Here is a 14639-nt window from a genome sequence, read left to right on the forward strand (position 1 = left end):
TGAAATGAACCAGGCCAATTACGAGTACCAGGTTCTAACTTGTTTTGGAAAGGCAGGCATTATAAAAATTCCATCAGCCACTTCATGTCCCCCTGTTGCCGACAGCGGGGGGGGAGGGGGTCGGGTGGGCAGGAAAGGTGTGGGTCAGTACTCCATGGGGTCCACAGGGCTGTCGGAGTCAAGCCTGCTGAATGGCCCCATGTAGTCAGTGTCAGAATGACACCATGCTGGTCAGTCGCTGCTGGTGCTGGTTGGAGGAGGATGCTGTGGCTGGCACCTCAGCTCTGGGCAGCTGCACTGCATACAGGCTCTTGGTTAGGCTCAGCAGGTCTCTGGGGCACTGGATGCTGCTGGTACTGCTGCTGATGGCCGTGGCACCTGTTGCTGGGTTGGCAGAACAGCAACAGGGGGGGGTGGAAGGCTAGGGGAATGCTTCCTGCAGTCTGTGCACAAGGGCCTCCTGCAACTCCCTTGTGCGTTACTCGGTGGTGGATGGCGACATGAACTCTCCCAGCTTCCCCTTCAGATGCCAGTATAAAGGTGATCCAGATGTCCTCTTTTTCATGCATCTGGATCACCCAGGGGTCCCTGCGAAGGCAGCACAATATGTGCACAGCCAAAGGGAAGAGGCCGGCATTGGCAGCCACCTATTCATCGTTGTCCGATAGGACATGCCTGTCCTCTTCCTGCACCGTGTCCTCTTCCTCAAGCCGCCACCCCCGTACAACAGCAGCGGCGATCTGCTGCTCCCCCTCAGCATTCAGGTTAGGGCCTTCCAATTCCTCCTCCTCCACTGTCTGTAAGTCGTCATCCTCTTCCTCCTCCTCCTCCTGTGAGGTGGATTGAGCTGCCTGCTCCTGATCCAGCTGGCTCAGGGCTGCCTCCCCCTCTTCCATGAGATCACACATTGCCCTGTCCAGCAGGTAAACCAGGGGCACCCACTCACAAACTGATGCCCACTCCCAGCTCACCATCTTGGTTCCCTGCAGGAAGGGAGTCAACACCTGGCACACTTGCTGCATCTGTGTCCACTTAGATACGGTGATAATGACTTGCAGGTTGTCTTGATGCCAGATGTACCTCTTAAGTGCCATCCTGTTCTGCCACAGCCGCTCCAACATTGCCAGAGTTGAGTTCCAGCGAGTTGGGACATCAGTTATCAGGCGGTGTGATGGCAGGTCCTTGCTCTGCTGCAGGTGGGCTAGGGTTTCAGAGGTGGTGTAAATGGCACGCCACCTTTCGGACATCTTCCAGCAGGTTGTTCATCCCCGGGTAGGTGCGCAGGAAGAGCTGCACCACCAAATTAACAATGTGGGCCAAGCAGGGGATGTTCTGGAGGTGTCCCTGCTGCAGTGTGGCCACCAGGTTGGCCCCATTATTGGACACCACGTAACCCACTTTCAGGCCTCTGGGAGTCAGCCACCTCTGCCCCTGCACCTTGAGGGCAGCCAGGATGTGGACGGCCGTAAGCTTATCCTTCCTCAGGCTGACCAATTTCAGCAGCGCTCACAAAAGTTGTTAAACATACAACATTTTATGTTGCTCTTACATGTCTATTGATTCTTGTGTCTTAGGACCGGGTCATAACTTTTTGGTCGACTAGATGGCAGCTAAATACTTTTACACATCAATCCCTCTGTCAAATATACTATTATATTCCCACTGGATCGAATCAGTATATTTATTTAAATCTTGAAAAAGACCTTTGCATATACTTTTTTACTTAATTTATTCTTTTGCCCATTTACAGCATCCAAACACCATACTGCCCCGGCCGGGATTTGAACCCTGGTCTCCCATGTCAAAGGCAGTGCCCTTAACCAGTACTCTATTCAGCTAGTACACTATTCAGCTGCACATTTGGTAACCATGATACCTGTAACTACCCAATACGCCGAACACAGGTGGCGAGAGCCCATTGGCTACTCACAAGTCCGCCCTAACCCCACCCACCCTTCCCAAAAACCCAACTCACTGAACACAGGTGGCGAGAGCCCATTGGCTGCTCGCACACTCGCCCTAGCCCCGCCCACCTAACACCTCCCATACATCTAATTGGCCCTTTTAGCAAGAACCTGTATATATAAGGAGTTGAGCGTCCTCACCACTTCACTGAGGCGCTACACCTGCTATTGCTGAAATTCTGGTGAGTTCTTTATGTTATTTTATTTGCACGCTTTACCCTGTATTTCTGGCCCCCTGTTCTCTTCTCAATGCTCTATTACCTATTACTCTTGTCTGACATATACCCTTTTTCATTACCAATACCACTCATTGCAAATTTGTGTAAAATAACACCCCATAGCCCATTACTATCACGAGCACCATAGCCTCTACCCCCTATTGTTTACTTGCACACCCAACTATTTTATGCCATCTCCACGAAGCAATTTTTCAAATGGTATGTTTTATGTTATGTAATATATTGATATGCAAATTTGCAGAATTTACTATAGCATAATGTACTGTCTCTTGTCTACAGTCTTGTCCCCATGTTTATTGCCTGATGAAGCGGGCTGGGCCTGCGAAACGCGTTGCACTGTTTTGGGGTACTAGTTAATAAATGTGATTGCTACTATTCAGACAGTCTTTCGTGTCTGCTTTATGGAGGTAAGTCCACTGCTTCCTCCTAGCAAATTTTAAAGTTTTTATCTGCTTTTATCCTGCTGGCGCCTCTGTTCTCCTACTGCTATACCGTGTCCACCCCTGGTGGAGGGGTGATCTACCCCCTTTCGCATCTACAGAGAGCGACTTCTTATCCCTAAATGAGGACAGGTCTAATCTCCTCACCTGCCTATACAGTGGTTGCCTTTGTGGTAACCCACGTTTGTGAGTATAATTTTCTCACGATAACCTTTACTTCATTTATGCTTAACATACTACACTATATTGGGCTCTCGGTTTCTCTACACTTTATCATTTTTAGGATATTTACCCTTCCCATCCAAGAAACATGTAGTTTGTCCCAGCCCAGCATCTTATTTTTAAGATTCTTTAGGAGGGGGTTGTAATTCAGCTGGTACAGATCCTTCAAATCTTTAGCTATCTGTACTCCTGTAGCAGTGGCGTAGCTAAGGAGCTGTGGGCCCCGATGCAAGTTTTACAATGGGGCCCCCCATGCACTCTATACATAGCAATTGAAACGGCGCACTAAAAGCTGCCAATGGCAACTACAATGTCAGAGGTGAAAGAAGGGGATGGGGAATAGTTTGTTATTGATTACCACTATTCAAAGTATATATATAAATGATTATTAGGAGCACAGGACCAATATTGAGCTAATACTGTAGTTGAGGGAGGGCCATTCGGGGCCCCTCTGGCCCAAGGGCCCCGATGCGGTCGCTACCGCTGCACCCCCTATTGCTACGCCCCTGTCCTGTAGTATCTGTACTATCTGTACTCCCAAATATTTAATACTTTTTGATTTTCATGTGAATTGGAATGTATTCTTTAGTTGTTGTTTGAGATCGCTTGGGCAGTTGAGTGTGAGTGTGAGCGGTTTTCTCATGGCTGAATTTCAAACCCGATATCATACCGAAATCTCTTAAGATATCTGCAGGGGCGTAGCAATAGGGGGTGCAGAGGTAGCGACCGCATCGGGGCCCTTGGGCCAGAGGGGCCCCGAAGGGCCCTCCCTTAACTACAGAATTAGCTCTCTATTGGTCCTATGCGCATAATAATCACTTCTATAGATACTTTGAATAGTGGTAATCATTAACAAACTGTTCCCCATCCCCTTCTTGCACCTCTGACACTGTAGTTGCCATTGGCAGGTTTTGGTGCACCGTATAAATTGTTATGTATAGAGTGCTTGGGGGGCCCCATTGTAAAACTTGCATCGGGGCCCACAGCTCCTTAGCTACGCCACTGGATATCTGAGACCGTATTGATTGATATAAGCGGGTCTTGTAAGGATAGAAGCAGATCATCCGCAAATGCATTGCATTTATGTTCGGTTCCCCCACTCTTACTCCCTTAACCAGTGGGTTAATGCGTATCGCCTCTAATAAAGGTTCAAATGCCAGTGCGAACAAGGCAGGGGAGAGGGGACACCCCTGCCTCGTTCCCCTGGCTATTAGAAAGGCTTCAGATTCCACCCCCGCTGTTAATGTGGTAGCAGTTGGGTTGGAATATAGGGTTCTCAAAGTTTCTAGGAACAGTCCCTGAAACCCATATTTATTCAATATTAGGAAGAGTAATGAGGCGCTCATTCAATACTTGGATTGGATACAGCTTTTTTGAACTCCTGTATAGCCTGAGGAAGCGGTGCTGTGGCCCGCTAAACGCGTTGCATCTTTAGGAGTTACACTGTTTAATAAATGCATTCTACTCTACCTCAGAGTCTTGTTGTCCACTGCTAGAGGGAGGTAAGTCCACCTTACCTTCCCTCTTTTTACTGTTTTTAAGTAATAGTGTTTTTACTCTTTTTGGCGCCTCTGTTCTATCTGCGTTTGATACATATTACTTATCCACCCTTGGTGGAGGGGTACGCCCCCTTTTCCTCCTATCTACAGAGAGCGACTTTTATACCCGAGTGGGGTCGGGTACCAATTCTCCCCACCTGCCTTTCAAGTGGTTGCCTGCTGGTGACCCTTTTTTGTGAGTATAATTCTGCACGAACTATCTAGACAGATTTTCTCTGTTAAAACTATATTGCACTATTGGGCTCTCGGTGCCCTGTTTTTTCTTTAGTTTTACAAATATTAGGAAGAGATATTTCCAATTCAAGGAGTCAAAGGCCTTTTCTATGTCGATGGTCAAAAGAAACATAGGGGATTGATGTTTGTTACTTTGGTGAATTAGATTTAGTAGCTTTCTTATGTTGTCTGTGCCTTGGCGAGATGGAATGAATCCTATTTGATCTCTTTTTATGATTGTAGGGAGAAGTGTTAAGTCTCTCGGCTAGTATTTTGGTGATTATTTTATGATCTAGATTTATAAGGGAAATCGGCCTATAGTTTTTGCAGAGGGATGTGTCTTTATTTTCTTTAGGTAAGACTACTATTGTGGCTTTATTTGCTTCCATTCCTAAGAGACCTTCTCTGATGGCACCATAATATGAACATAAGTGGGGGACCAGTATATCTTTAAAAGTTTTATAGTAGCATTCAGATAGGCCATCAGGTCCTGGGACCTTGTGGGGTTTTAGTTTATTAATCACATTCATTATTTCTTCAGGTTTTATAGGGCTGTTCATCAAGTCTTGTTGTTGTAGAGTGATTTTGGGAAGGCCTAGTGAGGCTAGGAATGTTTCTATTTTTTTTTCCTGGGGAGGGGATTTATCAGAATAGAGTGTATGATAGAATTCACGAAAAATGGCTGATATTTTAGAGGGATTGTGATGTGTTGGATCTCTTTTTATCTTGAATTTTCCTAGCCAGGAGGGTATGGGCTTTATTGGCCAGTGAAAAATATTTATGTCCTAGCCATAAAAAAATTCCGCGCTACCTCCTTGGATAGGACAATATCTAGCTCTTCCTTGATCTGATTAATTTTTTTGTAAGGCATTTAATGTCATATTGGAGTTGAATTCTGTTTGTAGCCTATTTAATTCTTTCTCCAGTAATAATTTTGTCTCCTGTTTATCATATTTAAAGGCCTTTGTTAGTTTCAGGATATACCCTCTGATGTAGGCTTTGTGGGCTTGCCACCAATTTGAGGTGGAAGTATCTTCTATTTTATTAAATTGAAAATATTCTGATAACGCTTCTGCAATTTGAGATCTGTTTTGTTTTAACGATAGTAAGAATGGAGGCAATCTCCATCTAATATTTCCTGGTTTTTCACCATGCAACATCAAAGTGGAGACAACCAATGAGTGGTCTGAAATGCAACTATGAGAAATGTCTGCTCTTTTTAAGGTGTTAATTATATTTTTAGAAACCATGATATAGTCTATTCTAGCTGAGCTAAAATGTGGGTGGGAGAAATGTGTATAATCTAATTTGCGTGGATGTGCTTCCCTCCAGGTGTCTATCAGGGAGAGCTCTTTTAAGAATCTGAAGAATGCTTTGGGCCTTTCTGTGCTCGAATTCAGTTTTTTACTGTCTAGGATTGGGTTCAGTGTCAAGTTTAAATCTCCTCCTAAGATGATGCTGCCTTGACTATGTTTTCTAATGGTATCTAGTGCCTTCACATAGAATTGCCCCCGTTAAGGGTTGGGCCATATAGATTAACTAGTGTTAGGGGTTTTTCTTTTGATGTCCCTGATATAATCAGAATTCTGCCCTCATTATCTCTGTATGTTTTGGCATATTGAAATGAACAATTCTTGTGGAGCAGTATTGCTACGCCATTAGTTTTAGATGAGGTATTATTTAATGTGTAGAATTCAGGGTAATCCTTATGGAGGAATGGTCTGAAGGAACCTTTAAAGTGTGTTTCTTGGAGCATTATTATGTCCGGGGCCTTAGATTTATATATCTTAAAGCACTCGGCTCTCTTTATAGGGTCGGGGGGGGGGAGGGAGGAGGCAAAGCCAGCACTACAGTTAGGGTTCTTTATTGTAGTAAAAATGTACACTCACAGTTGCGTTGTAGCCAGATGTCAGGGCAGGTTAAGTGGGCGCCAGGTCTGAGGTCCCCTGCGGACGTCCGTTTCGCGCTAACAGCGCTTGTTCACCGCAGTGGGGAAGTTCACTACTTCATTTCCGCCAGAGCACGCAGCCTAGAGGGACTTATATCCTCACAGTTTGCAGCACAGTACAGCCTAGCCCAGCCTCCTGTTGCATTTTCTGTTGAGTGCTGGAACTTTACTCCTCTCTGCCTACCTCTTTATAGGGTCATTGAAACCCTGTACATTGTGAGAAATTAATTTCATAATTTAGAGTTTGGGTGTATGAGAGTTTTGAGTAGCCTGCTTGTCCCACAAGAATAGTTGTATATCATATTTAATAAGCTTATCAATATCAGCCTTTATAATAATTTTAGCATAACAGCATCTTGTATTAAGTCGGTTCTTATATCTGTGCATAACATAGTTAGAAGTAAAGATACAAATATGAAATAACGGGTAACATATAAAAAGAGGTAAAACTTGGTTAACCATAGAAGTGATCGGAGCTTGAAACTTTTAGTAGCATATTTCTCCAAGTGCAAAGGTAACAGGCACTGTAGAGTAAGATCCAGATGCTGAATAGCTGAGGGCCAATTCAGCTCAGTCTGTCCCGGATTATGGCCTTATTTTCACTTACTCATGTCCATGGTAAATTGAGGAGTCGATATAACCATGAAGCTGTCTTTAGTCATTCTTTTAAGAGTCTAAGAAAAGAGCATGCTTTTAGGTTGATAGCAGAGAATAACAAATAGGTAGAGAAACAGCACATCGAATGGAAAGTAAGGGCCTGGTGTGGTGTATAGTAGAATCAAAAAAAGTTAATATTTCACATTAGCTTTGTTTCATCTTACTTATACCAGGTAGCTTGTAGAGGAAGCACTTTTCTTGCCGAAGGAATCTTGGAAGGAGTAGTTTGTTTTTCTTTTAGCTTCTTATTAGTTGAGTGGTGGACATCCTGCCAGTCTCTTTGTGCTCTTTTGGCTGAGGATGTATTATCCATTGTTGTGTCATCCTGTGAAGTTAGGAGATTATTATCCTTCAGGACTTTCAGCCCTTCTTGAAGTGAGGATACTTGTTACCTTTTTTGGCCTAGGGTGAACATGAGCGAAAAGGGGAATCCCCATTTATATAATATTGCTTTTTTCTGGAGTATGGTGGTCACAGGTTTCAGAGAGCATCTCTTGTTTAGTGTTAGGGGGGATAGATCAGGGAAGATTTGCACGTGATGATCCCCTATGCCCTGTGTCAGGAACCGGCCCGCGGCACGCCTGCGTATACGGTTCCCGACTTCGGGTTTGACCAGATCAAGCGGGGAGCAGCCTTATTCAAGCTACAAACAAGGCTGGGACCCCTCAAACACTTCCCACTGCCACCACTAGCCGTTGCTAGACATGTCCACTCAGCTGTCGAGCGCTCAACACACAATCTGCGTTTGCGTATTTGGGTCAGCTTTGTGCTTTAGGCCGAATACGAGAACGCCACGCACACACACAGTTGCAATCTTACACTGTAGTGAAGCAAAACCACTAACAGTCATCCAGAACGACTGTTAGACTTCCCACTCGGCTGTCGAGCGCAGAAGTGCCCCATACACCCAATGCAATTACAATTTCATACGGTAGCGTCGCTCAATCATACAATCAGGCATGAACTTAGTTACACTTCAGTCTCTTCTAGGCTATGAGTGTTAGTTTAGTACAGCAGAAGTCAAGCTTATTAAATAACGATTTAATATTCCAGGAAAAAAATGGAACAATGCAGAAAATAATATATACAAAAGATGTACAAAAAACAAAGTAAAAAAGTTACAAAGTAAAAGTTACAAGATACACACAAGCTATTTGCTTACCAAAATAACAGGGATCAAGATAGAAGAATCTTGGACTTGGGTTCTGTGGACGAACAGTTCTGGTTGGACCAGGAGCCCACTTAGCGTGGACCGGGAGTCCAGCCTCAGCTACCGTCAGGAGTGGACTGATTTTAGGTATCTGCCCCCTGCCTTTTATGCTGGAATATTCGCCTTGAGGCTGCAAGCCCGTTTGGACAGGGGAACTAGTTTAATTAAATCTCAGACATAATTCAATTTCCAGAGATCTAACTAAATACATTAGAGGGCAATATAAATACATTAGAGGGCAATATAATAGCTTGGCGGATGAGCTTTTTGTCCCTAGGCCTTCTCAAAGGACTAGAGGACATGAGCTGCGCATGGAGGAAAAACGTTTTAGCCATTTATTTAGGAAAGGGTTCTTTACAGTAAGAGTGGTTAAGATGTGGAATGCATTGCCACAGGAAGTCGTTATGGCAAACTCTATACCTGCATTTAAAGGGGGCTTAGATGCTTTCCTTGCGTTGAAAGACATCCATGGCTACAATTACTAGGTTATGCCTAATGATGTTGATCCAGGGATTTTATCTGATTGCCATCTGGAGTCAGGAAGGAATTTTTCCCATTTGGGGCTAATTGGACCATGCCTGGTGGGTTTTTTTCGCCTTCCTCTGGATCAACAGGGGTATGTGGGGGACGGGCTGGAGTTGTACTTTGTACTGGTTGAACTCGATGGACGTATGTCTTTTTTCAGCCAAAATAACTATGTAACTATGTAACTAACTTCCACGTAAGAGTGCATTTTCGCACACACCCAACAAAAGACTTCCTTAACATCCAATTTCCCTAGGTAAAAGTCTATACATCAAAAGATTGTGAAGTGCAGCTTTTCAACATTGCCTCAGGCTGTCATATGTAAAGTACCGAGTTTCCTGATAGCCTATAAAGTTGGCAGATTCAATTAGTCTGATTGTCTTTTGGGACAATTGGGTGTCTACATGTCAAAGAGTTCAAAAGCTATGCAGACAACCCAATTAGCAGTGACCCACTCTCCGAGGAACTGACTACCAAAGCTCAAAGACCTTCATTGTCATACAGCAAACACAGTTTCCCCCAAAGCCAGAATGGCTGTAGCCGACATCACAGTCAGAAAAATGAAAGAAATATGTTCCTGTATTAAACCTAACATCACCAGCACCCCAATATATCACCACACCCTGAGTGCCCAAGTCTCTTGCTGCATAGAGAATTCTTTCCCTCGTTTCTGAATAATGCATCTTCATAATGATGTCCCTTGGTTTGTTAGGGTCTTTAGGTGCTTTCAGGGCTCTGTGTATCCTGTCCATGCGTAGCATTTCTTCAGGAATTTTCTTCAGGAATGTCTGGAATGAGAGCTTTAAACAAGGCCAGTATATAACTCTTGTAGTCTTTAATTGCTTCTGGGACTGCCCTTACTCGTAAATTATCCCTTCTGCCCCTGTTATCTAAGTCTTCCAGCTTAGCATCTGTGGCCATGTTAATTTCCTCCTGTGTTTTTTGATTATCTTGTAGGTTTCCCACTGCCTCCGATAGTTCATCCTGTTTAATTTCTAGTCTGTTTGTTCTTTCCCCTATCTCTTCTATTTGTGCAGACAGGGTACTTACTGCGGATCTTATCTCAGTCCTTAGGGAATCCTTAAAGGATACCACAGCCCAAAGGCTGTGGTAAAATCAAAGTTGCAATGTGGAGGGAAAGAAAGATACATACTTACCGCTTCCCTCGTTCCCTGCCGATGGGTCCCGCTCATCTGTTACAGCTCCCGGTACCGACCCGACTCTCCTGACCCTTCACCCGGACATACTGTGCTGCGCATGCGCAGTATGTCACTATACTCTTCGCTTCTGCCGTCGCATCGTGACGGCAGAAGTACGGACACTCCCCCGCCTCCTCCTCTCCCAGCGTGTGCGCTCCAATCTAAAGCTAGTGTGACATGCTAGCTGGAGTACGCACTGGGACAATCGATGTGGAGAGAGCGGAGGGGGGAATAAGTTAAAAAAAAAACACACTGCCGGCTGGAGGGAGCGAGTGAGTGGGCGGGCGAGTGGGCGGGCAGGCAGCGAGTGGGCGGCGAGCAGGCAGCGGCAGTACAGCCCAAGCATTCTGTACATAGATGCAATGACATCTATGGTACAGCAAGAAAATTATCCCCACATTTATCTCTGCATATGTGCATGTATATACACACATGTATATACATGCACATATGCAGAGATAAATGTGGGGATAATTTTCTTGCTGTACCATAGATGTCATTGCATCTATGTACAGAATGCTTGGGCTGTACTGCCGCTGCCTGCTCGCCGCCCACTCGCTGCCTGCCCGCCCACTCGCCCGCCCACTCACTCGCTCCCTCCCTCACTCGCTCCCTCCCTCCAGCCGGCAGTGTGTTTTTTTTTAACTTATTCCCCCTCCGCTCTCTCCACATCGATTGTCCCAGTGCGAACTCCAGCTAGCATGTCACGCTAGCTTTAGATTGGAGCGCACACGCTGGGAGAGGAGGAGGCGGGGGAGTGTCCGTACTTCTGCCGTCACGATGCGACGGCAGAAGCGAAGAGTATAGTGACATACTGCGCATGCGCAGCACAGTATGTCCGGGTGAAGGGTCAGGAGAGTCGGGTCGGTACCGGGAGCTGTAACAGATGAGCGGGACCCATCGGCAGGGAACGAGGGAAGCGGTAAGTATGTATCTTTCTTTCCCTCCACATTGCAACTTTGATTTTACCACAGCCTTTGGGCTGTGGTATCCTTTAAGGTCATTCAGAAGCTTAGAGATGTCTCCTAGCGTGAAGCTGTGCTCTGGCATCTTGTCCGTCTCCTTCTCTCCAGATGCGCTGTCTCCCTTCTCAGGCTGTGTGACGGGTGCCATCTTAGCTGCCTCTAGCAGTTTGAAAAAATTATTCGCCGCTGGTAATAAATCTTTTTTAGTGCCCTTGCTTGACATTAGTGTTGGGCGAACAGTGTTCGCCACTGTTCGGGTTCTGCAGAACATCACCCTGTTCGGGTGATGTTCGAGTTCGGCCGAACACCTGACGGTGCTCGGGCAAACCGTTCGGCCACATGGCCGAACTAAGAGCGCATGGCCGAACGTTCCCCCGAACGTTCGGCTAGCGCTGTGATTGGCCGAACGGGTCACGTGGTTCGGGCCCGAACGCGCTCTGATTGGCCGAACGGTCACGTGGTTCGGGTAAATAAATACCCGAACCACGTCATATCTCCGCCATTTCTCTGTGGGTTTAGCTTTGGGTAGGCAGGCAGGGTAGTTCGCTCTCCAGCCACGCTAGCCAGGGTCCCCCCCAGTCATTGTGTGTCGCTGCTGGGAACAGTAGTACACCGCTCGCTCAGCCACACTATATATATATAGCATTGTTTACTGCCACTGTGTACCTCGCTCAGCCACGCTATATATAGCATTGTGTTTTCTGACACTCTGTGTACACGGCTTAGCCTGGCTATATAGCATTGTGTGTACTGCCACTGTCCACCTCGCTCAGCCACGCTATATATAGCATTGTGTTTTCTGACACTCTGTGTACACGGCTTAGCCTGACTATATAGCATTGTGTGTACTGCCACTGTGCACCTCGCTCAGCCACGCTATATATAGCATTGTGTTTTCTGACACTCTGTGTACACGGCTTAGCCAGACTATATAGCATTGTGTGTACTGCCACTGTGCACCTCGCTCAGCCACGCTATATATAGCATTGTGTTTACTGCCACTCTGTGTACACCGCTCAGCCAGACTATATACCATTGATTACTGACACTCTGTGTACACCGCTCAGCCAGACTATATACCATTGTTTACTGACACTCTGTGTACACCGCTCAGCCAGACTATATACCATTGTTTACTGACACTCTGTGTACACCGCTCAGCCAGACTATATACCATTGTTTACTGACACTCTGTGTACACCGCTCAGCCAGACTATATACCATTGTTTACTGACACTCTGTGTACACAGCTCAGCCAGACTATATACCATTGTTTACTGACACTCTGTGTACACCGCTCAGCCAGACTATATACCATTGTTTACTGACACTCTGTGTACACCGCTCAGCCAGATTATATAGCATTGTTTACTGACACTCTGTGTACACCGCTCAGCCAGACTATATACCATTGTTTACTGACACTCTGTGTACACCGCTCAGCCAGACTATATACCATTGTTTACTGCCACTCTGATTCTGCTGGGAACAGTAGTACACCGCTCGCTCAGCCAGACTATATAGCATTGTGTTTAATGCCACTCTGTGTACACGGCTCAGCCACACTATATAACATTGTGTTTACTTCCACTCTGTGTCTGCTGGGAACAGTAGTACACCGCTCACCCGCCACTGTATAGCATTGTGCTCTGTGTCGCTGCTGACAATAGTGGTACACCGCTCACCCACCACTGTATAGCATTTCTGTACTGCCACTGTACTGCTGCCAGTCAGCGTGTACTTTAAGGATAAGTGAAATGAGGAAGAAATCCGGTGAAAGAGGGAGGGGAAAGGGAAGAGTTGTTTCCCCTGACGGTTCACGTACAGGCCACAGGGGAGCACCCAAGAAAACCCACTCAATACCGCCCATGTTGTCCAGGACAACAACCCTCACAGATCCAAAAGAACAGGACCAGATAATTACTTGGATGACCTCTCAAGCGTCCAGCAGTGGGTTAAGCAGCACCAGCACATCACGCACGAGGTCCGAGTCCTCAGCCAGTTACAAGGAGCCAGTGGGCACAAAGCTGACACAACCGGCAGCGACACCACGCACACAACTGCCAGATAACCAGACGACGTTGGAGTGAGCTGCGCAGAGGTTGTTCTGGGGAGCTCTACTCCACGCCGGCGGCCCCCCACAATGACATATGACGAGTTTGAGGAGATGGAAGAGGAGGGTATGGACAATGTGGACATAGACCCAGATTTTGTTTGTGAACGAGAACATCGCCGTCGTAGCAGCAGCACAGATGAGTCTGTTGAGGAACCCACTGCTGCACGAGTTCGCCTTGTGCCACAAGGTAGGCGGCGCGCAATTTCAGGCACCGCAAGCATGGAAGTTCAAGTGAGAGGCAAAAGAGGCGCAAACAGAAATCGCCAGCAAGGCAGGTGCTCCAAAGTCTGGGCTTTCTTTGAAGACTGCACTGAGGATGTTACCATGGCGATTTGCAAGGTGTGCAAGACCCGCCTGAGCAGGGGGAAAAGTATTAACAACCTCTCCACCACCAGCATGAGCCGCCACATTCTATCCAAACATCCCACTCTGTGGGCAAACGCGGCAGGACAGGGTACCACCAGCAACACTGCCTCCCTTGGGTTTACCAGACTCACCACCAGACCCGCCTCAGCAGCAGCAGTAGCCCAGCCATTGCGTGGTTCACAACATTCACAAACATCAGACGATGCTGACACTGTCACTTTCCGGACTAGTGCTCTTGAGGTCTCCCAGTGTTCATCAAACACAACAACCAACAGCCCTTCGGTGTGCAGCCCTACGGTTGAGTTGTCTGTCTCTGAGATGTTTGAGCGCAAGAGGAAATTGCCAGCAAATGACCCCCGGGCCGTGGCAGTAACAGCCAGCCAGCATAGCCAAGGTTCTGGCCTGCGAAATGCTGCCATATCGAGTGGTGGAGACAAACAGCTTCAAGGGCATGATGTCAGTGGCCATCCCACGTTACGTGGTTCCCAGCCGCTACCACTTTGCGCGCTCTGCAGTGCCTGAGTTGCATGAGCACGTGGTCAGCTAAATAACCCGAAGCTTGAAGAATGCCGTTGCCTGCAAGGTTCACCTCACCACTGACACCTGGACGAGTGCGTTCGGCCAGGGTCGATACATCTCCCTTACCGCGCACTGGGTGAACCTTGTGGAGCCTGGCAGCGATTCCTCACCTGCTACGGCGCGGGTGTTGCCCACGCCGCAAACAGCTGCACCGCCGTCCCTCCCACTGGATAACAACAGCAGCACCTACCTCTCTGACTCCTTCTCCTCCAACGCATCTCAAAGCTGTACCTCATCCGGAAACGCTAACCCAGCACCAGCAGCAGTAGGATCGTGGAAGCAGTGCAGCACAGCTGTTGTCATGCGTCAGCAAGCGTTGCTGAAGCTGATCTGCCTTGGGGATAAGCAGCACACAGGGGAGGAAATTTGGAGGGGAATAAAGGAACAGACGGATTTGTGGCTGGCATCGCTGGACCTGAAACCGGGCATGAAGCTAG

General features: G+C 46.9%; 1 protein-coding gene across 1 annotated transcript in view; it reads left to right on the plus strand.

Annotated features, from left to right (window-relative positions):
- COL3A1 (collagen type III alpha 1 chain) overlaps positions 1–14639 on the plus strand; it is a 2242195-nt gene that overhangs the window by 1136622 nt on the left and 1090934 nt on the right. The gene's annotated exons all lie outside the window — the stretch shown is intronic.

This window comes from Hyperolius riggenbachi, chromosome 7 (assembly GCF_040937935.1).
Source record: "Hyperolius riggenbachi isolate aHypRig1 chromosome 7, aHypRig1.pri, whole genome shotgun sequence".
NCBI lineage: Eukaryota > Metazoa > Chordata > Amphibia > Anura > Hyperoliidae > Hyperolius > Hyperolius riggenbachi.